The 22,795-nt window shown below is 42.8% G+C and overlaps 1 protein-coding gene across 1 annotated transcript in view; it reads left to right on the plus strand.

Annotated features, from left to right (window-relative positions):
• Nucleotides 1-22,795, plus strand: part of diaph1 (diaphanous related formin 1) — a 140,038-nt gene that overhangs the window by 6,622 nt on the left and 110,621 nt on the right. The gene's annotated exons all lie outside the window — the stretch shown is intronic.

Consider the following 22,795-nt stretch of genomic DNA (forward strand, 5'->3'; position numbering starts at 1 on the left):
GTCGCAGGTATTTTGAGGTCAGAGTTCAGAGAGATGTGATAATAAAGCTCTGTTTTGGGTATCTGCCATATCAGGTGTCCCTTATCTGCTATGTAATCACTCCCAACTGTCTTTCTACCTGTAGTTCATTCTCAGACTTGATTGCATTGGTGACAATGATGACACAACAAGCTCTTAGTGTAGGGACAATCTTGGATGGGTAATATTTTGCATTGTGACCCCATGTCAAGCTTACATGAAAACACTGTCCGATTGAGCGATGACGTCAACCCCCTCATGACCCTCCAACCCATGATCTAAACCCTCGATGACTCAACATCCTTTGCCTATTATTGCTGTTCTACAGAGTGAGTCATTGTGTTTTGGGTGAAACAGGCCTATACTTATGTTATCACCCACTGTTACAGCTAACTTGAGAAAGGCATTTAACCCCCAATAACAACTGCTCCCGGGCGCCGATGACATCGATTAAGGCAGCCCCCCGCACCTCTCTGATTCAAAATGCGGAAGAGACATTTTGGTTGAATGCATTCAGTTGTGCAACTGACTAGGTATCCCCCTTTCCTTTTCCCTAGCTTGCATGACAAGAGCCCTCCCACCCCTCTTGAAGTGACACTCAGAACAGCCAGCATATTTTTGAGTAGAGACCAGGTTATAGAGTTTTTAGTTAGTGTAGTTGGAAAGAGACTGGGGTATTAATCTCCTTAGCATGCAGCAATTAGCCTAAGGACGACGCTATCATGCTGCCTGTGCTCTTAGAGCTTTACTCCACACCACTCTGCGCTTTGCTGTGCTGTGTGTGCTCTGCGGGGACAGCCCTAGGCACAGAGGTCATTAGATGAACCCTGCCTAAACACTCCTCAAGCAGAAATAACCCTTTCCAGCATGCACCACTGCCTCCACCTGCTGCCCACCCCACCAGACAGAGGCCACTGATTGGCTGATGAACCCTCTGACAATAGTCCTACACACACAGTTACGCTCAGTTTTCAGAACTCGCTAACACAACCGGGTAAATCCATATGAATTCAATCACTTTTTGACAGCATCCCTTTTGATTTAAACACATTTCTATACATGTTTGCCCAAGGAAGAAGTGGTCAGAAAGTTACTTTTTGAACCTTTTTTCTTCATATTTGCATATGTTGTAGCTTAGACCCTGCTTTACATCATCTGAGGTTTTTGTGTTGTGCCTGCTATCGGTTGAGACAACATGCTCTTGAATACAGGGTGGGTAACATTTCAGTCAAAGAAATTGAACTCATAGAATGGACCTATGCCTTCAAACCACTGCAACAGGGCTCTAGAGTGCAACCATTTTGCTCACATGTGCGAACTGGAAAGTCAAGTATGTGCGAGTTGTGATTTATAGCAAAACAAATGCTGCCGTAGCTATTTTCAAAGTATTTCTGTCGTTTTGTTTCATAGCTGGTAGCTAATCACACAAAGAACTAGAGTCCCATATACCAGCTCGCACAGCAACAGTGCCTGGGGCGCTATGTGCACTGTGAGTGAAGTGCTGAAAGATTCATTTTTAGAAGTGCACAGGCATAGAAGTTGGTTGAATTTACACTAACGTCTACTAAATGTACACTGCTCAAAAAAATTAAGGGAACACTAAAATAACACATCCTAGTTCTGAATGAATGAAATAATCTTATTAAATACTTTTTTCTTTACATAGTTGAATGTACTGACAACAAAATCACACAAATTATCAATGGAAATCAAATTTATCAACCCATGGAGGTCTGGATTTGGAGTCACACTCAAAATTAAAGTGGAAAACCACACTGCAGGCTGATTCAACTTTGATGTAATGTCCTTAAAACAAGTCAAAATGAGGCTCAGTAGTGTGTGTGGCCTCCACGTGCCTGTATGACCTCCGTACAATGCCTGGGCATGCTCCTGATGAGGTGGCGGATGGTCTCCTGAGGGATCTCCTCCCAGACCTGGACTAAAGCATCCGCCAACTCCTGGACAGTCTGTGGTGCAACGTGGCGTTGGTGGATGGAGCGAGACATGATGTCCCAGATGTGCTCAATTGGATTCAGGTCTGGGGAACGGGCAGGCCAGTCCATAGCATCAATGACTTCCTCTTGCAGGAACTGCTGACACACTCCAGCCACATGAGGTCTAGCATTGTCTTGCATTAGGAGGAACCCAGGGCCAACCGCACCAGCATATGGTCTCACAAGGGGTCTGAGGATCTCATCTCGGTACCTAATGGCAGTCAGGCTACCTCTGGCGAGCACATGGAGGGCTGTGCGGCCCCCCAAAGAAATGCCACCCCACACCATGACTGACCCACCGCCAAACCGGTCATGCTGGAGGATGTTGCAGGCAGCAGAACATTCTCCACGGCGTCTCCAGACTCTGTCACGTCTGTCACATGTGCTCAGTGTGAACCTGCTTTCATCTGTGAAGAGCACAGGGCGCCAGTGGAGAATTTGCCAATCTTGGTGTTCTCTGGCAAATGCCAAACGTCCTGCACGGTGTTGGGCTGTAAGCACAACCCCCACCTGTGGATGTCGGGCCCTCATACCACCCTCATGGAGTCTGTTTCTGACCTTTTGAGCAGACACATGCACATTTGTGGCCTGTTGGAGGTCATTTTGCATTTCACTAGAGTGAAAGCACCGCCAGCATTCAAAAGTGACCAAAACATCAGCCAGGAAGCATAGGAACTGAGAAGTGGTCTGTGGTCACCACCTGCAGAACCACTCCTTTATTGGGGTGTCTTGATAATTGCCTATAATTTCCACCTGTTGTCTATTCCATTTGCACAACAGCATGTGAAATTTACTGTCAATCAGTGTTGCTTCCTAAGTGGACAGTTTGATTTCACAGAAGTGTGATTGACTTGGAGTTACATTGTGTTGTTTAAGTGTTCCCTTTATTTTTTTGAGCAGTGTAACATTGTCCTCCACTTTTTTGGCTATTTGCATCATTTTGTTCACACGCTAGGTTGTTTTTCAATGTTAGTTTGAGCTTGCTCAACTGCTAGGGAAGAGATGTCGGAGAATCTTAGATCTCACAGACAGACATGCGAGTCCCACCACTGTAACAGCCCGCTATTTAAAAGGGGCAGCTGAACATTTTTGTCTCACCTAAGTGACTCAAATATTTGAGGGTACATTGTACTTGATTGAGCATGGAACACTCCAAAAAGGTTTTATTCACAAACTTTGTCATTTCTTATCATGAAAACACTTCCTCAAATACTTTAATTGCTCCTGAATTTGATTGTGTACTCCTAAATATTTCAACTTAGGAGCACGTGCTCCTTGTAAAAAATGTCAGCCGAGAGCCCTTTGCAATTTAGCTGGTACACCATTGAAATTGAATTGAAATTTGAATTACTGCAAAACAGGTCAACTTTGAGCACCTTTTATGTCTTGAATGTTTTGGCATTCATGTCCAAAAGTCACTTTCTGAGCAATATGTATGGAAGGTTTCGTTCAAATCAAAAGGGGTGCTGTCAAAGTGATTGAATTCAAATTGATTTACCCAACCCTTAACCTCTGTCTGTAGAGTTGTTCAGTCTCTCATTAGCTGTGCAGACAAGTGCACCTGGCTGTGCACCCCCTCTCTCTGGATAAGAGCATATTGTAGCTCGTGTGAAACTCGAGTGGTTAATGCACCCGGAGGAGCCTCTTAGCTCTGAGGGGAATGTGAGTGAGGGAGGGAACACAGGGTGAGTTGTAGGGAGTATCGGGCGAGGTAGACGGATGCAACGGGATGAGATTAGACTAGTGAATTAAGTAGAGGGGTGTTACAGTCTGATGACATGGCAAAATTATAATGACTTGGATCTGATTTCATGGTGTTTTTAGTCTTATGTCTTTGTTTTTGCTCAGAACAGTGGCGCCAGTTGGGGAACCCTGAGCTAGAGGAATCTAAGATAATCGAATGGCTTAGGCTATAGGCTACCCCAGATGTTGGCCTATGTAGTCTATTTGAATGGGATCCTTGCTCAAGTGCACTCTGATCCAATCCAAGGGTGCACTACTCTAGTCCCCAAGGGGCACTGTCCTGCTGACAAGTAGGACAAACATTATATATAAAGGAAAGCCTATAGGCCTACATTGTGGCCCTTGACAACTAGAGTTGTACACCCCTCTCTCTGAGCTGAGAGAGCGTATTGTTATGTATGCGTGACACTTTTAGCTGATAGTCTGAGACAGAGCATTACCACATAAACAGAGCCATATAGGCCTAACTATATATATTCATATAGCCTTACTAGACCATATACATAGTGTACAGAACATTAGGAACACCTGCTCTTTCCATGACAAACTGACCAGGTGAATCCAGGGGAAAGCTTTGATTCCTTATTGATTTCTAAGCCTTGAGACAATTGAGACATGGATTGTGTATGTGTGCCATTCATAGGGTGAATGGGCAAGACAAAATATTTCAGTGCCTTTGAACGGGGTATGGTAGTAGGTGCCAGGCACACTGGTTTGTATTAAGAAAAGCGCTGTTGGGCTTTCCACGCTCAAGATTTTCCCGTGTGAATCGAGAATGGGCCACCACCCAAAGGACATCCAGCCAACTTGACACAACTGTGGGAAGCATTGGAGACAACATGAGTCAGCATCCCTGTGGAACAATTTCGACACCTTGTAGAGTCCATGCCCGATGAAATGAGGCTGTTTTGAGGGGGGGAACTCAGTATTAGGAAGGTGTCCTTAATGTTATGTACAAGTGTCTAAAAACCTGTTTTTGCTTTGTCATTATGGGGTATTGTGTTTAGATTGATGAGGGGGGGAAAAAAACAATTTAATTTCAGAATAAGGCTGTAACGTAAATTTATTTTGAAAAAGGTCAAGGGGTCTGAATACTTTCCGAAGGCACTGTATATGACTGTGGTTGGTAGTATGCGCTACAGGTCCAGAGTCAGTAGCCTAAAGAGTGTGTGTGCTCCATTTGTCCTTTTTCTGGATAAGTGAGTTGTGTAGTAAGTCTTCTAATATTTCAGGACAAGCAGGCAGATGAATACACTCGCTCTCTGCAAGGAATCACTTCTACATAATATCTCTCGCTTTTAAATAGTGAGCCACCATGTTTTCAGCCCTTATTTCTATGACTGATTTTTTTAAATGTTGTAATGCTCTCTGTCTCTCTGCAGCAGACATACGCAGTTCATAAGGTACACCCTTCTAGTACCGGGTCGGACCCAGCTTTGCCACAACAGCCTGAATTTTCTACTCAGTTGTCCAGTGTTGGTGAACACGTACCCACTTGCGCCGCATCTTCTTGTTTTTAGCTGATCGGAGTGGATCCGTGTGTGGTCGTCGGCTGAAATAGCCCATCCTTGACAAGGACCGACGAGTTGTGTTTTCCGAGATGCCCTTCTGCACACCACTGTTGTACTGTGCCGTTATTTGCCTGTTTGTGGCCCGTCAGTTTGCTTGCATGATTCTTGCCATTCTCCTTTGACCTCCCAACATGCTGTTTTCCCCACAGGACTGCCGATGACTGGATGTTTTTTGTTTGTCGCACCATTCTCTGTAATCCCTAGACACTGTTGTGCGTGAAAAGCCCAGGAGGCCGGTCATTTCTGAGATACTAGAACCAGCGCGCCTGGCACCGACGATCATACCACGCTCAAAGTCGCTTAGGTCACTCGTTTTGCCCATTCTAACTTTCAATCAAACAGTAACTGAATGCCTCGACGCCTGTCTGCCTGCTTTATATAGCAAGCCACGGCTACGTGATTCACCGTCTGTAGGATCGAGCCATTTTCGTGAATGGGGTGGTGTACCTAATACACTGGCCACTGAGTGTATAGTGAGCAATATGTTTGGAACATCACATTGCAATAAAATCTCAGTATCGAATCGCAAACATATATAATCTGGAGAATCGCAGGTTATACATATCGTATCAGCACCTAAGTATCGTGATAATATCGTATCGTAAGGTCCCTGGCAATTCCCAACCCTACTACTGATGTGGTCTCCTAGCACTAGATGATGGCCATGTGTTGAGTCATTGAAATTGTTGTGTAATGGGTGGATGTTGGTCTGCTCTGCTGTGGTATTTCTCCCAGTGTCAGTCAGTCAGGCTGATGAGTGACACCGACACGGCACTAATGGAACTGGAAACAGCCAGAAGTGACACGGGTGATAAGACGTGACAGCCTCTACTCTTCAAACATCATGGCTAAAGAGCTGTGTCAAGAACTGTGGCAGTGTGTATCTCTGTGTGTTGGTGTGCATTCTGCATTATAATTGTATGTGCGTGCTTATTTGTTGTGGAATGTGTGCGAGAGGGCGGCAAAGAACAGAACACAGCTGACTTCATTCTCTGTTTGAGAATGAAGTTAGGTTAGTAAATTCCCCATTCTTCTCTAAAGGACTTTGAACAAGTGCCTGTGTGTGTGCTTTGAGCCCACTGCGTGGTTTATTGAATATTCCACACGTTTAACTGTGCTGCTGTTGGTTCCACCTGCTTTGATGGTGAAAGGTTGCTCTTTTGCCCAGTTGTCTTGAGTGAACCAACAGCTAGGCTATACATATGCTTTATTCTGTCTATTTCACCTCTTGGTTTTATCACTGGTAAATTCTGTCAATTCCTTTTTGACACATTCTACAAACTCATGCCTCTTCCCTTCATCGCCAAACAGGGCTCGCAGTCACAGCCGTAGGGGGAACGAGACATTTAATCCCAATATAGAATTAGGGCGCTCTCTGCTGTGTTTGTCGCTGAGCTGCTGTTGAGACTAAGGATGGCACAATTACACTATGACAGTTATGGATGAAGACAGTCATAAAAATAAAATAACCGTTTTACATGTAAATGTTTTTTAAATATATTTCTTTTTAGTGTGGAACAAACAGCTGACTGAAGACGGGACGGCTGGGCATTCACGCGGTTGAGTCAGTTTCTGCTGTAACATGGGCCTCTACAACGTTATGAAACGTTGTTGCTCCTTGCTGAAACACGCAAGGTGGTGTAGCAAATGATTCTTCGGTTGCCTAGGCAATGCCCCCTCCCTGCAGCAGCAGCACATGCAGTCAGGATTGGAGGAGAGGAGAAAATGTGCATCTTTAAAGAAATGACTATTCGAACGGTTATTACGGTGACTGTGGTCATTTGACTGATCAATAACAATCATCCAAAGTTAACACTTTCCTTGACACCCAGCGTCATAACACGTTATGATACAGTCATAACCATGTCATACCATAATATGGTAATAACACTGTCATGACACACATTTAGACCTGTTGTGACATGTATTGCGTAATTTTATGGCTGGTACATGACACTGGGTGTGGAGTAAAGTGTTACCCATCCAAAATCCCATGATGATCACAGCCCTAGCTGAGATGGAGGTTAACCTTTCAACTCTTCAGTTTAATTGAAGGAGTGGGAGTCATTTCTACTTTTTGTTTTCCCACACACAACCTTTTTATTTTTATTTTTTTCTTCGTTTTTGTTTCCCCTTTCATTTAGGAAACAGTTGGGGTACAGTACAAATCCAGTATTACCTCATTTTACTATCAATGTTACATTACTAAGTTTCAAGACTTTACAATGCCAGTTTGAGTTAGTAATTTTGTGTGTACATACTGTATCTGCTTGTCCTTTGCGGAACTCTGATCTATATTGTTGCAGGAAGTTGTGCAAAAATCATAAACAGGAAGTTGCCTTATTCTTCCCCATTGCCCAGTCTATCACTACACCCCTCCTCTCCATCCATTGTGGCTGGACTCAAAGGGACCAGTGTGGGAAGTAAATACGTTCACATAACTCAAGTCACTATTTATATTTTTAACCATACTCTCACTCTGAGAAGGAGTACAAGGCTACCTCATCGTGAGCGCTAATGGACAAATGGGTACTAAATACACAGTGAGAGATTAATCAGGGAAAGGCATAACTCAACTGGCACCCTGTTAACCTGCCATGTTGATCTTACCAACACACACTTGGGCTGGGCGATATGGTTAAAATATCATATTACAATATTTGTCATAGTTTTTAAGGGTATTTTAGGTTTTTGAATAATAAAAGTTCTACATTTGCTTTATGAGTTGTGCATGACCCTAGGGTGGCAACACAAACATTCTAAGTGATATATTTAAATGGGGCTTTCTCCATTCTGATTTGTTTTATACTGTTCATACCAACTTCAATCAAAGTTTATCTCATTTGAGATCATTTCCACACTGCAACATAGGACTGCACTATATGGGCAAAACATCTAGGCCTTACTTTTAACCAAATATTGCAATTGATTTAGATCGCAAGTCAAAACATTTGGGAGAACTGTTGGAATCATGGAAGTAGAATGATTATTCTAATTCTAGAATGTAATAGTGGGCACTTGGAATACAGTATTTGACATGACAACAAATGAAAAAGCCAGGGAGGTGTTCATAGAATTAGGAATTAGAATACTAACAGGATCTCTATGGAGGCCTGAATGTGTGACTGATCACTGACAGCCATTATCCATTCCAACTGTTTTTTTTTTTTGTTTTTTTTGTCACATATTTCCTGCTGTGGCTTTGCAGCCTGTAGGTGTTCTGCAGCAGTTTACATCACCATAGTAACACACACTTCCTGATTTGAGCGGTCCAATAGGAGAGTGCTGCACAACTTACTGAGGTGTCTCACCTCAGCCAAACTAATCCACATCACTTCACCCACACTAAACATGAGGATATCTTAAGGTCTAATCCATTTTGGCTTCAGCAAATTCACTTGAAATTGCCCATTGAAGTCTAATTTGTGCACAGCTTGTAATATTGAATTGTATACCGAGAGTATCAATTGAGTGAGGCACCAAACTGGTACCGTTTTAAGGAAAAAAACACTCCTTCCTTTAATTTACAGTGTTAAATAACACTGTGAGAACAATATTTTTGTGAACAAATTTTTCATTTTGCCGTTTATAATAAGGTTGGTAGAAACATGGAAAATCGTTGTGGAAATCTGTTGCTACAAAGTCCACAATGCAATGCTCTCTATGTGGTAGCTAGCTAGCAAAACGTAGCTACACACAATAATACCAAAGACAATATCAGCATGTAACGTAGCTAGTTAGCTGTAAAATTGGCTAAACAAACTGCACTATCAATTCAGGAGTCTACAATCTCTCCATGTTCAACCTGCAGATCGATGTGCCTCACAGAGTGGAGTATAATATTCGTAACAGCAGCTATACTTTTGAGGAGATGGGAAACATTGCCCATGCTACATCAAGGAGCGCTCTCCTTCAAGGAGTGAATGGGAGTCTATTGGGTGCTAACTAAAAAACCCAGCATTAGCATGAATTTCGTCAACAAGAAGTACAACATTACAAATCTTTTCCGAGATGTGCGATACAGTGCATTCGGAAAGTATTCAGACCCCTTGACCTTTTCCACATTTTGTTACGTTACAGCCTTATTCTAAAATGGATTTTAAAAAATCCCTCATCAATCTACACCAAATACCCCATAATGACAAAGCGAAAACAGGTTTTTAGAAACACCTTATTTACATAAGTATTCAGACCTTTTGCAATGACTCGAAATTGAGCTCAGGTGCATCCTGTTTCCATTGATCATCCTTGAGGTGTTTCTACAACTTGATTGGCGTCCACCTGTGGTAAATTCAATTGATTGGACATGATTTGGAAAGGCACACAACTGTCTATATAAGGTCCCACAGTTGACAGTGCATGTCAGAGCAAATACCAAGCCATGAGGTCGAAAGAATTGTCCGTAGAGCTCCGAGACAGGATTGTGTCTCGGCACAGATCTGGGGAAGGGTTCCATAATATTTCTGCAGCATTGAAGGGCCCCAAGAACACAGTGGCCTCCATCATTCTTAAATGAAAGAAGATTGGAACCACCAAGACTCTTCCTAGAGCTGGCTGCCCGGCCAAACTGAGCAATCGGGGGAGAAGGGCCTTTTTCAGGGAGGTGACCAAGAACCCGATGGTCACTCTGACAGAGCTCCAGAGTTGCTCTGTGGAGATGGGAGACCTTCCAGAAGGACAACCATCTCTGCAGCACGCCACCAATCATGCCTTTATGGTAGAGTGGCCAGATGGAAGCCACTCTTCAATAAAAGGCACATGACAGCCTGCTTTGAGTTTGCCAAAAGACACCTAAAGGACTCTGACCATGAGAAACAAGATGCTCTGGTCTGAAACCAAGATTGAACTCTTTGGCCTGAATGCCAAGCGTCACATCTGGAGGAAACCTGGCACCATCCCTACGGTGAAGCATGTTGGTGGCAGCATCATGCTGTGGGTCGAAGGTTCACCTTCCAACAGGACAATGACCCTAATCACACAGCCAAGACAACGCAGGAGTGGCTTCGGGACAAGTCTCTGAATGTCCTCGAGTGGCCCAGCCAGAGCCCGGACTTGAACCCGATCGAACATCTCTGGAGTGACCTGAAAATAGCTGTGCAGCGACGCTCCCCAGCCATCCTAACTGAGCTTGAGAGGATCTGCAGAGAAGAATGGGAGATACTCCCCAAATACAGGTGTGCCAAGCTTGTAGCGTCAAACCCAAGAAGACTCGAGGCTGTAATTGCTGCCAAAGGTGCTTCAACAAAGTATTGAGGAAAAGGTCTGAATACTTATGTAAATGTGATTATGTACTGGATAAGAGCGTCTGCTAAATGACTGAAATGAAATGAATATTATTATTATTATTTTTTTTATACATTTGCAAAAATGTTTAACAACCTGTTTTTGCTTCGTCATTATTGGGTATAGTGTATAGATTGAGGGGGAAAAACAATTTAATCAGTTTTAGAATAAGGCTGTAACGTAACAAAATGTGAAAAAAGTGAAGGGGTCTGAATACTTTCCGAATGCAGTGTGTGTGTATAGATAGATATACAAAATAATACTGTATAATATGTTATTTATTTCTGTGGTACAAACATGATTCCTGTTATCTTGGAATAATGTGAATTGTGTCACTGTGTGGTGATGTAACCGCACTCGGCTCTGCTAAATTTCAATGACCTGGTTTTAATGTCCTCTTCTAGATTTAATTAGTGTCCTACAAGTCCTTATTTTCATTTTGGCAGGAGACACGCTCAAACACACACGCACACACGCACACAGACATGAATACACACATGCGCACACACACATAGATTGATGAGAAAACAATAATAAAAAATCAATTTTAGTATAAGGCTGTAACGTAACAATGTGGAAAAAGCCAAGGGGTCTAAATACTTTCCGAATGCACTGTAATTAACTTGCTATCTGTAGTAACGTATAGTGTTGGAATTGTGATATTACGTACGTTGGATGAAAAATAGGCACGTTTCTCGACATATACCCTGACTGAGAAGGGATTGCGTGACGATTAGCTTAGCAACCGCGTGACGCAGCATGACAATTTGAACACGATTTGTCGACAGTCTGCTGGGTGGGGCGTTATATGTTCCTTCATTAATTGGATTCCTGTCTACTTTCTATAATATCTCTGGCAATGGCACCATGCAATGCACCCTGGACTGAAGATGCAGACAAATAGGAAAAATGTGCTAGACCCTTAGTTAAATACAAAAATTCCAGGTAGGAATATCGCTAAAATATGATCAATGGCTCATTCGAGAGAAGACATCCACCAGTATTATGACATCGGCCTGTATTGAAATCGGACATGTATGATGGATGTTTCTGCCATCTAAAAGTCGTATTCCTATTAACTTCCAGTTTAGTGAGCGGCTTTATCACAGTGCTACATCAAACCGGACGTATTTCTGCCTGCTTCAAACACATGAAAACATGAAATGACCCAGGGAATTGATAGAACATCACCCAGAGATGTACAAAAACAATACAACATTCAAATTGGGTGAACCTTTCCTTTAAGCCATTGTGAAATTTTCGAATCGTGTTATTGATAATCGTTGTCACTGTTTAGCCCTGGAGTGGGGAGTCGTGTGTGCATGTGTAGCTCTGTACTGACGGCCAGGGACATTGAACGATGAGGATCTGCTTCTTACAGTGCATCACAGAAGGATTACAGAGGATGAGTGACTTACCTACCTGCGTCTACATGCTCACTTAGACATGCTCTTATGTACGTATACACACACACACACACACACAGAGCTAGCTTGTGGCTGCAGGTTTGTGTGTGATAAAATTGTATTTTTCTAAATCTGTGGAATATTTAAAAAATAAAGTGACTATTGCAAGCAATTTTGGGGGAGGGGGATTATATTATTTTATACTAGTGCAATTGCTCAGAGAAAGAGATTTTGTTTAACAAGTAATAAAACAAATCTACAAAAGATAGCGGTCAAAATTATTAGCACCGCTGTTTTCAGTACTCCAGCACCCTACACTTGCGAGGAAAACAACACTGAGCCTTTTTCTAAAATGTTTTATGAGATTGGACAACACATTGGGAGGGGTCTTAAACCATTCCTCCATAGAGAATATTTTCAGATCCTTGATATCCTTCGTCTGTGCATATGGACTGCCCTCTTCAACTCAAACCACAGGTTTTCAATGGGGTTCAAGTACAGAGACTGAGATGGCCATTGTAAAATGTTGATTTTGTGGTCAATTAACAATTTATTTGGATTTTGATGTGTGCTTGTGGTTATTGTCATTCTGGAAGATCCACTTGCGACCATGTGTCAGTCTCCTGGCAGAGGCAACCACATTTTTGGCTGAAATGTCCTGGTACTTGATGAAGTTCATGATGCCGTTGGCCTTGACAAGGGCCACAGGATCAGTGGACGCAAAATAGCGCCATAACACCATATTTTGCTGTCGGTAAAAAGCATGTGCTTCTTTTTTTCCGATCCCAAACCCACCACTGTTATGCATGACCAAATAGCACTATTTTCATGTAATCTGACCCCTATCTTTTTATGATTTATTTTATTGCTTGTAAAACCAAATCTCTTTCTCTGAGCAATTGTATTAGTATTATAATATAATTTCCCCCTTTTTCTTTGCGTGAAAAGCATCCAAATGTTACCACCCCCAACGCCGACAAATGGAAGAGATACAACTAAGAGCGAGGCGTTCTAAACTAGCAACGGTCACAACAAACATTCTTATTTAATCAACACTGTTAAGTACAAGCATATTAAGGTTATACTGTTGTAGAGAACAATGTCATGATTAACTGTATGTGATTATTAATGACATAGGGCAAATAACTACATTTTGACATTAATTTAGTAGCACCCGCTATGTATATATGTGTGTGTATGTACAGTGGGGAGAACAAGTATTTTGATACACTGCCGATTTTGCAGGTTTTCCTACTTACAAAGCATGTAGAGGTCTGTAATGTTTTATCATAGGTACACTTAAACTGTGAGAGACGGAATCTAAAACAAAAATCTAGAAAATCACATTGTATGTATGATTTTTAAGTAATTAATTTGCATTTTATTGCATGACATAAGTATTTGATACATCAGAAAAGCAGAACTTAATATTTGGTACAGAAACCTTTGTTTGCAATTATAGAGATCATACGTTTCCTGTAGGTCTTGACCAGGTTTGCACACACTGCAGCAGGGATTTTGGCCCACTCCTCCATACAGACCTTCTCCAGATCCTTCAGGTTTCAGGGTTGTCGCTGGGCAATACGGACTTTCAGCTCCCTCCAAAGATTTTCTATTGGGTTCAGGTCTGGAGACTGGCTAGGCCACTCCAGGACCTTGAGATGCTTCTTACGGAGCCACTCCTTAGTTGCCCTGGCTGTGTGTTTCGGGTCGTTGTAATGCTGGAAGACCCAGCCACGACACATCTTCAATGCTCTTACTGAGGGAAGGAGGTTGTTGGCCAAGATCTCGCGATACATGGCCCCATCCATCCTCCCCTCAATACAGTGCAGTCGTTCTGTCCCCTTTGCAGAAAAGCATCCCCAAATAATGATGTTTCCACCTCCATGCTTCACGGTTGGGATGGTGTTCTTGGGGTTGTACTCATCCTTCTTCTTCCTCCAAACACGGCGAGTGGAGTTTAGACCACATGACCTTCTCCCATTCCTCCTCTGGATCATCCAGATGGTCATTGGCAAACTTCAGACGGGCCTGGACATGCGCTGGCTTGAGCAGGGGGACCTTGCGTGCGCTGCAGGATTTTAATCCATGACGGCGTAGTGTGTTACTAATGGTTTTCTTTGAGACTGTGGTCCCAGCTCTCTTCAGGTCATTGACCAGGTCCTGCCGTGTAGTTCTGGGCTGATCCCTCACCTTCCTCATGATCATTGATGCCCCACGAGGTGAGATCTTGCATGGAGCCCCAGACCGAGGGTGATTGACCGTCATCTTGTACTTCTTCCATTTTCTAATAATTGCGCTAACAGTTGTTGCCTTCTCACCAAGCTGCTTGTCTATTGTGCTGTAGCCCATCCCAGCCTTGTGCAGGTCTACAATTTTATCCCTGATGTCCTTACACAGCTCTCTGGTCTTGGCCATTGTGGAGAGGTTAGAGTCTGTTTGATTGAGTATGTGGACAGGTGTCTTTTATACAGGTAATGAGTTCAAACAGGTGCAGTTAATACATGTAATGAGTGGAGAACAGCAGGGCTTCTTAAGGAAAAACTAACAGGTCTGTGAGTGCCGGAATTCTTACTGGTTGGTAGGTGATCAAATACTTATGTCATGCAATAAAATGCAAATGAATTACTTAACAATCATAATGTGATTTTCTGGATTTTTGTTTTAGATTCTGTCTCTCACAGTTGAAGTGTACCTATGATAAAAATTACAGACCTCTACATGCTTTGTAAGTAGAAAAACCTGCAAAATCGGCAGTGATTCAAATACTTGTTCTCCCCACTGTATGTATGCATGTACAGTGAGGGAAAAATGTATTTGATCCCCTGCTGATTTTGTACGTTTGCCCACTGACAAAGACATGATCAGTCTATAATTTAAATTGTAGTTTTATTTGAACAGTGAGAGACAGAATAACAATAAAAAAATCGAGAGAAATGCATGTCAAAAATCTTATGAATTGATTTGCATTTTAATGAGGGAAATTAGTATTTGACCCCTCTGCAAAACATGACTTAGTACTTGGTGGCAAAACCCTTGTTGGTAATCAGAGGTCAGACGTTTCTTGTAGTTGGCCACCAGGTTTGCACACATCTCAGGAGGGATTTTGTCCCACTCCTCTTTGCAGATCTTCTCCAAGTCATTTAAGGTTTTGAGGCTGACGTTTGGCAACTCGAACCTTCAGCTCCCTCCACAGATTTTCTATGGGATTAAGGTCTGGAGACTGTTAGGCCACTCCAGGACCTTAATGTGCTTCTTCTTGAGCCACTCCTTTGTTGCCTTGGCCGTGTGTTTTGGGTCATTGTCATGCTGGAATACCCATCCACGACCCATTTTCAATGCCCTGGCTGAGGGAAGGAGGTTCTCACCCAAGATTTGACGGTATTTGGCCCCGTCCATCGTCCCTTTGATGCGGTGAAATTGTCCTGTCCCCTTAGCAGAAAAACACCCCCAAAGCATAATGTTTCCACCTCCATGTTTGACGGTGGGGTTGGTGTTCTTGGGGTCATAGGCAGCATTCCTCCTCCTCCAAACACGGCGAGTTGAGTTGATGGCAAAGAGCTCGATTCTGGTCTCATCTGACCACAACACTTTCACCCAGTTCTCCTCTGAATCATTCAGATGTTCATTGCCAAACTTCAGACGGGCCTGTATATGTGCTTTCTTGAGCAGGGGGACCTTGCGGGCGCTGCAGGATTTCAGTCCTTCACGGCGTAGTGTGTTACCAATTGTTTTCTTGGTGACTATGGTCCCAGCTGCCTTGAGATCATTGACAAGATCCTCCCGTGTAGTTCTGGGCTTATTCCTCACCGTTCTCATGATCATTGCAACTCCACGAGGTGAGATCTTGCATGGAGCCCCAGGCAGAGGTAGATTAACAGTTATTTTGTGTTTCTTCCATTTGTGAATAATCGCACCAACTGTTGTCACCTTCTCACCAAGCTGCTTGGCGATGGTCTTGTAGCCCATTCCAGCCTTGTGTAGGTCTACAATCTTGTCCCTGACATCCTTGGAGAGCTCTTTGGTCTTGGCCATGGTGGAGAGTTTGGAATCTGATTGATTGATTGCTTCTGTGGACAAGTCTTTTATACAGGTAACAAGCTGAGATTAGGAGCACTCCCTTTAAGATTGTGCTCTTAATCTCAGCTCGTTACCTGTATAAAAGACATCTAGGAGCCAGAAACCTTTCTGATTGAGAGGGGTCAAATACTAATTTCCCTCATTCAAATGCAAATCAATTTATAACATTTTTGACATGCGTTTTTCTGGATTTTGTTGTTGTTATTCTGTCTCTCACTGTTCAAATATACCTACCATTAAAATTATAGACTGATCATGTCTTTGTCAGTGGGCAAACGTACAAAATCAGCAGGGGATCAAATACTTTTTTCCCTCACTGTACATATTTTCATAAATGTTATTTTGATGATTTTACATACTATTTAATCCTTCCACAAGATATAGTCCCGACACCACAAATCTAGGGTTGCTACCCAAGCCAGCTGGTCGTTCAATCTATCGGTTCGGTTGCCAGACACACAATGTTTCGTTTGACCTTTTTTCAATTGACATTTCTTTGTATATATCTGTAAAAATGATGCCAGCTGATTCATGATTTTGACTGGCTGAGAAACACTGTCTGCCTCTCTGTCTCGTCCTGACTCCCAACACATTAATTACTTTGGGACAGCTGGAGATCCAATTTGAATATTGAAACAATGTTGCAAATGTTGGAGAGGTTTATACAAATCTCTGCTGTTTAAAGTGTTAGTCTAAAAATAAATGAGATAATGTCTACATGCTTTTTATAGTGGAGATCAAGTTAATAAATTGCCTGGCTGGGCTGATGAGACAGTGGATTGCGCATTCAGATTGAACAGAGTAAATAGGCATTTAACTTCATAGATTTAGCCAGTGGTAATTATAAGCAGTGGCGTAGCATGCAGCCCCCGGGTGCCCCCATTTCCCCCCCCAAAAATATATTTTTTAAATGTTATTGAAAATCATACCGTTGGTATTTCGAAATACACCCCAGTAAACGGTATATCGCCCAAGCCTAGTCTGTGTCTATTTTTATTGAAAATTGCTGCTGATTTTATCTCTGTGCTTCTGCAGTACCCAGATACAAACACAGACAGACAGACTCCGATGGCCATGTAGATAAACAGTCCCATAGACAGTGTCAGTGTGTGTATGATGATGTCGTTATCTGTGTTCTGTGTGGGATTAGTCAGGATTAGAGTGTGACTCTCCCATTCTCAGACTGACTGACAGATTACTGCTAATCTGAGGCTGCCCTGTTACACCCTAGACAGCACAGGTAAACAAGAACACCGCACAGTAGAACCTCGTGTCATTTATAGAGTAAGTGAGTTTTTTTTGTCAGTGTGTGGGGTGTTGGAGTAAATTGTATCTGTCAGTTTGAATAAGCACACTGAAAGTATGTGTGCTTTTGCAAGGGTTTGGACTTGTGCACACACGAGCACGAATGTTCACTCACACACGATCTCTCCCTCTTCCCCTCATTTTCTCTATTAAGATGGGTTTAAATTGTTGGAGACACGGGAATGACAGTCCCAGCTCCGATACCTCATAGTTTCTCCCCCCACATATCCAACATACAGTTTATACCAGTGAGATGAATGGTCATGCATGGCGCACGCAAAAGTGAAGTGAGGCTGGTGTTGGCAGTGAGTGTAGGAAACGGAGCTTAACCTGCAATCTGTCATTAACAAATTAATCACTCTAATCTGATGTGACAGGAGGTGATGTAGGTCGGGCTTTCTGCTGATCAGGTGTCATTGAAGTATGAAAGGAAGAGATTTGGGGGGGGGGGGGCTAAAGCGAGACAGAGCTAGTAGGGATGGAGGGAGGCAGGAAGGGGGGAAACTGAGAAATATCACTCTTCAGTGGAGTGGACTGGACTGGAGTCATGTTTCATGCGTACCCTTAGCTGAAAACATTTAAAATTCATGTTACTATTTGAACTTTGGCATTCAACCTTTGAGCCTTTGATTTTTATCACCACCAACGAGGCCTGCTGGGAAGACCTGAGGTGCCAGGGAACCAAGGCCATTAACCAAAATAGCCAATTAAGTCGATTCAGAAACCGGAAAACAGCTTTGAACGATTTTGTGTGTTCCATGCCTTAGTCCAGGCTCTGTCGCAGCCAGCCGCGACCGGGAGACCCATGGGCTGCGCACAATTGGTCCAGCGTCGTCCAAGGTAGTGGGGGTTTGGCCGGCAGGGATGTGGGTTTGTTTCCCACAGGGGGCCAGTATGAAAAAAATAATAAAGACAACAACAACAAAAAACATGTATGCATTCACTAACTGTAAGTCACTCTGGATAAGAGCGTCTGCTAAATGACTAAAATGTTATCTAGCTAGTACCTACTACTGCAGGGGTGGGAAAACGTTTTGGCTCGAGGGCCACACATTGTTTTTGACCGATGTGTCCAAATCAATTTGCAGGCCAAAAAAATGGCAGTTATTTGAAAATATTTACAGTTGAAGTCGGAAGTTTACATACACCTTAGCCAAATACATTTAAACTCAGTTTTTCACAATTCCTGACATTTAATCCTAGTAAGAATTCCCTGTTTTAGGTCAGTTATGATCACCACTTTATTTTAAGAATGTGAAATGTCAGAATAATAGTAGAGAGAATGATTTATTTCAGCTTTTCTTTATTTCATCACATTCCCAGTGGGTCAGAAGTTTACATACACTCAATTAGTATTTGGTAGCGTTGCCTTTAAATTGTTTAACTTGGGTCAAACATTTTGGGTAGCCTTCCACAAGCTTCCCACAATAAGTTGGGTGAATTTTGGCCCATTCCTACTGACAGAGCTGGTGTAACTGAGTCAGGTTTGTAGGCCTCCTTGGTCACACACGCTTTTTCAGTTCTGCCCACAAATGTTCTATAGGATTGAGGTCAGGGCTTTGTGATGGCCACTCCAATACCTTGACTTTGTTGTCCTTAAGCCATTTTGCCACAACTTTGGAAGTATGCGTGGGGTCATTGTCCATTTGGAAGACCCATTTGCGACCAAGCTTTAACTTCCTGACTGATGTCTTGAGATTTTGCTTCATTAAATCCACATAATTTTCCTTCCTCATGATGCCATCTATTTTGTGAAGTGCACCAGTCCGTCCTGCAGCAAAGCACCCCCACAGCATAATGCTGCCATCCCCATGCTTCATGGTTGGGATGATGTTCTTCGGCTTGCAAGCACCCCCCTTTTTCCTCCAAACATAACGATGGTCATTATGGCCAAACCGTTCATTATGGCCAAACCGATGACGGCTGCGTGGTCCCATGGTGTTTATACTTGCGTACTATTGTTTGTACAGATGAACGTGGTACCTTCAGGCGTTTGGAAATTGCTCCCAAGGATGAACCAGACTTGTGGAGGTCTACAATTTATTTTCTGAGGTCTTGGCTGATTTCTTTTGCTTTTACCATGATGTCAAGCAAAGAGGCACGGAGTTTGACGGTAGGCCTTTAAATACATCCACAGGTACACCTCCAATTGACTCAAATGATGTCAATTAGCCTATCAGAAGCTTCTAAAGCCATGACATAATTTTCTGGAATTTTACAAGCTGTTTAAAGGCACAGTCAACTTAGTGTATGTAAACTTCTGACCCACTGGAATTGTGATACAGTGAATTATAAGTTAAATAATCTGTCTGTAAACAATTGTTGGAAAATTGCTTGTCATGCACAAAGTAGATGTCCTAACCGACTTGCCAAAACTATAGTTTGTTAACAAGAAATTTGTGGTGTGGTTGAAAAGCGAGTTTTAATGACACCAACCTAAGTGTATGTAAACTTCCGACTTCAACTGTAGGTCCATTTATAATTTTTTACATACTTTCAATCTAGTTTTCGCCATTCAAGAGTGGCCTTCAGTGTCTTTTTTTTTTACCCCCCCCCCCCCCACAAATTGGATTGAATGAACTGGCCCGCTGGCCATAGTTTGCCCACCACTGTACTAGTGGCAAAGACTTGATCATTTACAGATCATGCCCATGGACAAGAATAGCCTGTAATGTGTATGGTGTATGCAATACATCCTTTGTTCCCTCCCTCTGCTGCACACTTACCAATAAATATAATCAAGAAGTATAGGCTAGTTAATGACTTAAGACAGTTTTATTTATTTAGTCTGTAAAATATTATCTACAGAACAAACTCTTAATCCAACTCTTGGCCCAATAATATATTGGTGAAAAGTAATATCTTTAGGGCCTATAGAAGGTCCATATTATTAGGCAGGTTTGCTTTTTTTGCAATAAGCATAATCACCACAGCTCAAATAATGCAGCATAGTGGCTACACAGCTGAAGCATGGGGATGCCCATCTTAATTTGTTTACCCCTAGCTAATAATTAGGTAGATCAAATCAAATTTTATTCGTCACACACGTGTTTAGCAGATGTTATTGCGGGTGTAGCGAAATGCTTGTGCTTCTAGCTCCAACAGTTTAGTAATATCTAACAAGTAATATCTAACAATTTCACAACATAAACCCAATACACACAAATCTAAGTAAGGAATGGAATTAAGAATATATACATATATGGACAAGCAATGACAGAGCGGCATGGACTAAGATATTATAGATTACGGTATATACATATGAGATGAGTAATGCAAGATATGTAAACATTAAAATGACTAGTGTTCAATTTCTTAAAGTGGCCAGTGATTTTCAATAGGCAGCAGCAGCCTCTAATGTGCTAATGATGGCTATTTAACAGTCTGATGGCCTTGAGATAGAAGCTGTTTTTCATTCTCTCGGTCCCAGCTTTGATGCACCTGTACTGACCTCGCCTTCTGGATGATAGCGGGGTGAACAGGCAGTGGCTCGGGTTGTTGATGTCCTTGATGATCTTTTTGGCTTTCCTGTGACATCGGGTGCTATAGGTGTCCTTGAGGGCGGGTAGTTTGCCCACGGTAATGCGTTCGGCAGAACGCACCACCCTCTGGCGAGCCCTGCGGTTGTGGGCGGTGCAGTTGCCGTACCAGGCGGTGATGCAGCCCGACAGGATGCTCTCAATTGTGCATGTGTAAAAGTTTGTGAGGGTTTTAGGTGCCAAGCCAAATTTCTTCAGCGTCCTGAGGTTGAAGAGGCTCTGTTGTGCCTTCTTCACCACACTGTCTGCGTGGGTGGACCATTTCAGTTTGTCAGTAATGTGTACGCCAATGAACTTGAAGCTTTCCACCTTCTCCACTGCGGTCCCGTCGATGTGGATAGGGGGGTACACCCTCTGCTGTTTCGTGAAGTCCACAATCATCTCCTTTGTTTTGTTGACGTTGAGTGAGAGGTTATTTTCCTGGCACCACACTCCCAGAGATCAGACTCAAAATATGATCTTGTTGGTTGCTAGTTAGCCATGTATTTATGATGTCCTAAAAAACATTCCACTGGCACTTATCCAATGATGTAAAAACACTGAATATGTAGGCCTACCTGTTATAGGGCCCAGTGAAATATATATGTATTTTTTTTGCCTGATTCCGTTAATTTTTTTTCTCTCCCAAATTCTGTTTTCTCTGTTTTGTTTTTACAGATTTCAGTTTCTTCAGGTTTTCGCTCTCAATCACATTTATTTTATAGAAAAACAATTAAATTGGATGTTCTAAGTCCACAACCATGCTTAAACCATATCAGGAGACCACTTTTGATATCTGGGACATTTTAGAAATGTTTGGGTGTAAGCACCCTTCAATTCCAGTGCGCAAAAGAAATAGACTGAATTGATGTAAATAAAATGATATCATTCTGCCAGGTAAGCATAGGCTACTTTGTAGTTTTTGGGAAAGCCTTTCCATCTACCAGAATACTTTTCATTAGCATCATCGCTAACTGCTACACAAAGTGGTAGACCCGCACATACACAGATGGGGAATTCTTGCAGAATGTTGCAGGAAATACAAATCACTGATGCATTCTGTTCATGTCTTATGATAAACTGGGGCAAATTTAATTAATTCACTTTCAATTCATTTAGTTACATTTACATTTACATTTTAGTCATTTAGCAGACGCTCTTATCCAGAGCGACTTACAGGAGCAATTAGGGTTAAGTGCCTTGCTCAAGGGCACATTTACGTCATTTAGCAGACGCTCTTATCCAGAGCGACTCACCAATTGGTGCGTTCACCCTATAGCCAGTGGGATAATCACTTTAAATTTTTTTTTTTTGGGGGGGGGGGAGAAGGATTACTTTATCCTATCCCAGGTATTCCTTAAAGAGGTGGGGTTTCAAATGTCTCCGGAAGGTGGTGAGTGACTCCGCTGTCCTGGCGTCGTGAGGGAGCTTGTTCCACCATTGGGGTGCCAGAGCAGCGAACAGTTTTGACTGGGCTGAGCGGGAACTATGCTTCCGCAGAGGAAGGGGAGCCAGCAGGCCAGAGGTGGATGAATGCAATGCCCTCGTTTGGGTGTAGGGACTGATCAGAGCCCGAAGGTACAGAGGTGCCGTTCCCCTCACTGCTCCATAGGCAAGCACCATGGTCTTGTAGCGGATGCGAGCTTCAACTGGAAGCCAGTGGAGTGTGCGGAGGAGGGGGGTGACGTGAGAGAACTTGGGAAGGTTGAACACCAGACGGGCTGCGGCATTCTGGATGAGTTGTAGGGGTTTAATGGCACAGGCAGGGAGGCCAGCCAACAGCGAGTTGCAGTAGTCCAGACGGGAGATGACAAGTGCCTGGATTAGGACCTGTGCCGCTTCCTGTGTAAGGCAGGGTCGTACTCTCCGAATGTTGT

This window comes from Coregonus lavaretus, assembly GCF_964263955.1.
Source record: "Coregonus lavaretus genome assembly, chromosome: 32".
Taxonomy (NCBI): domain Eukaryota; kingdom Metazoa; phylum Chordata; class Actinopteri; order Salmoniformes; family Salmonidae; genus Coregonus; species Coregonus lavaretus.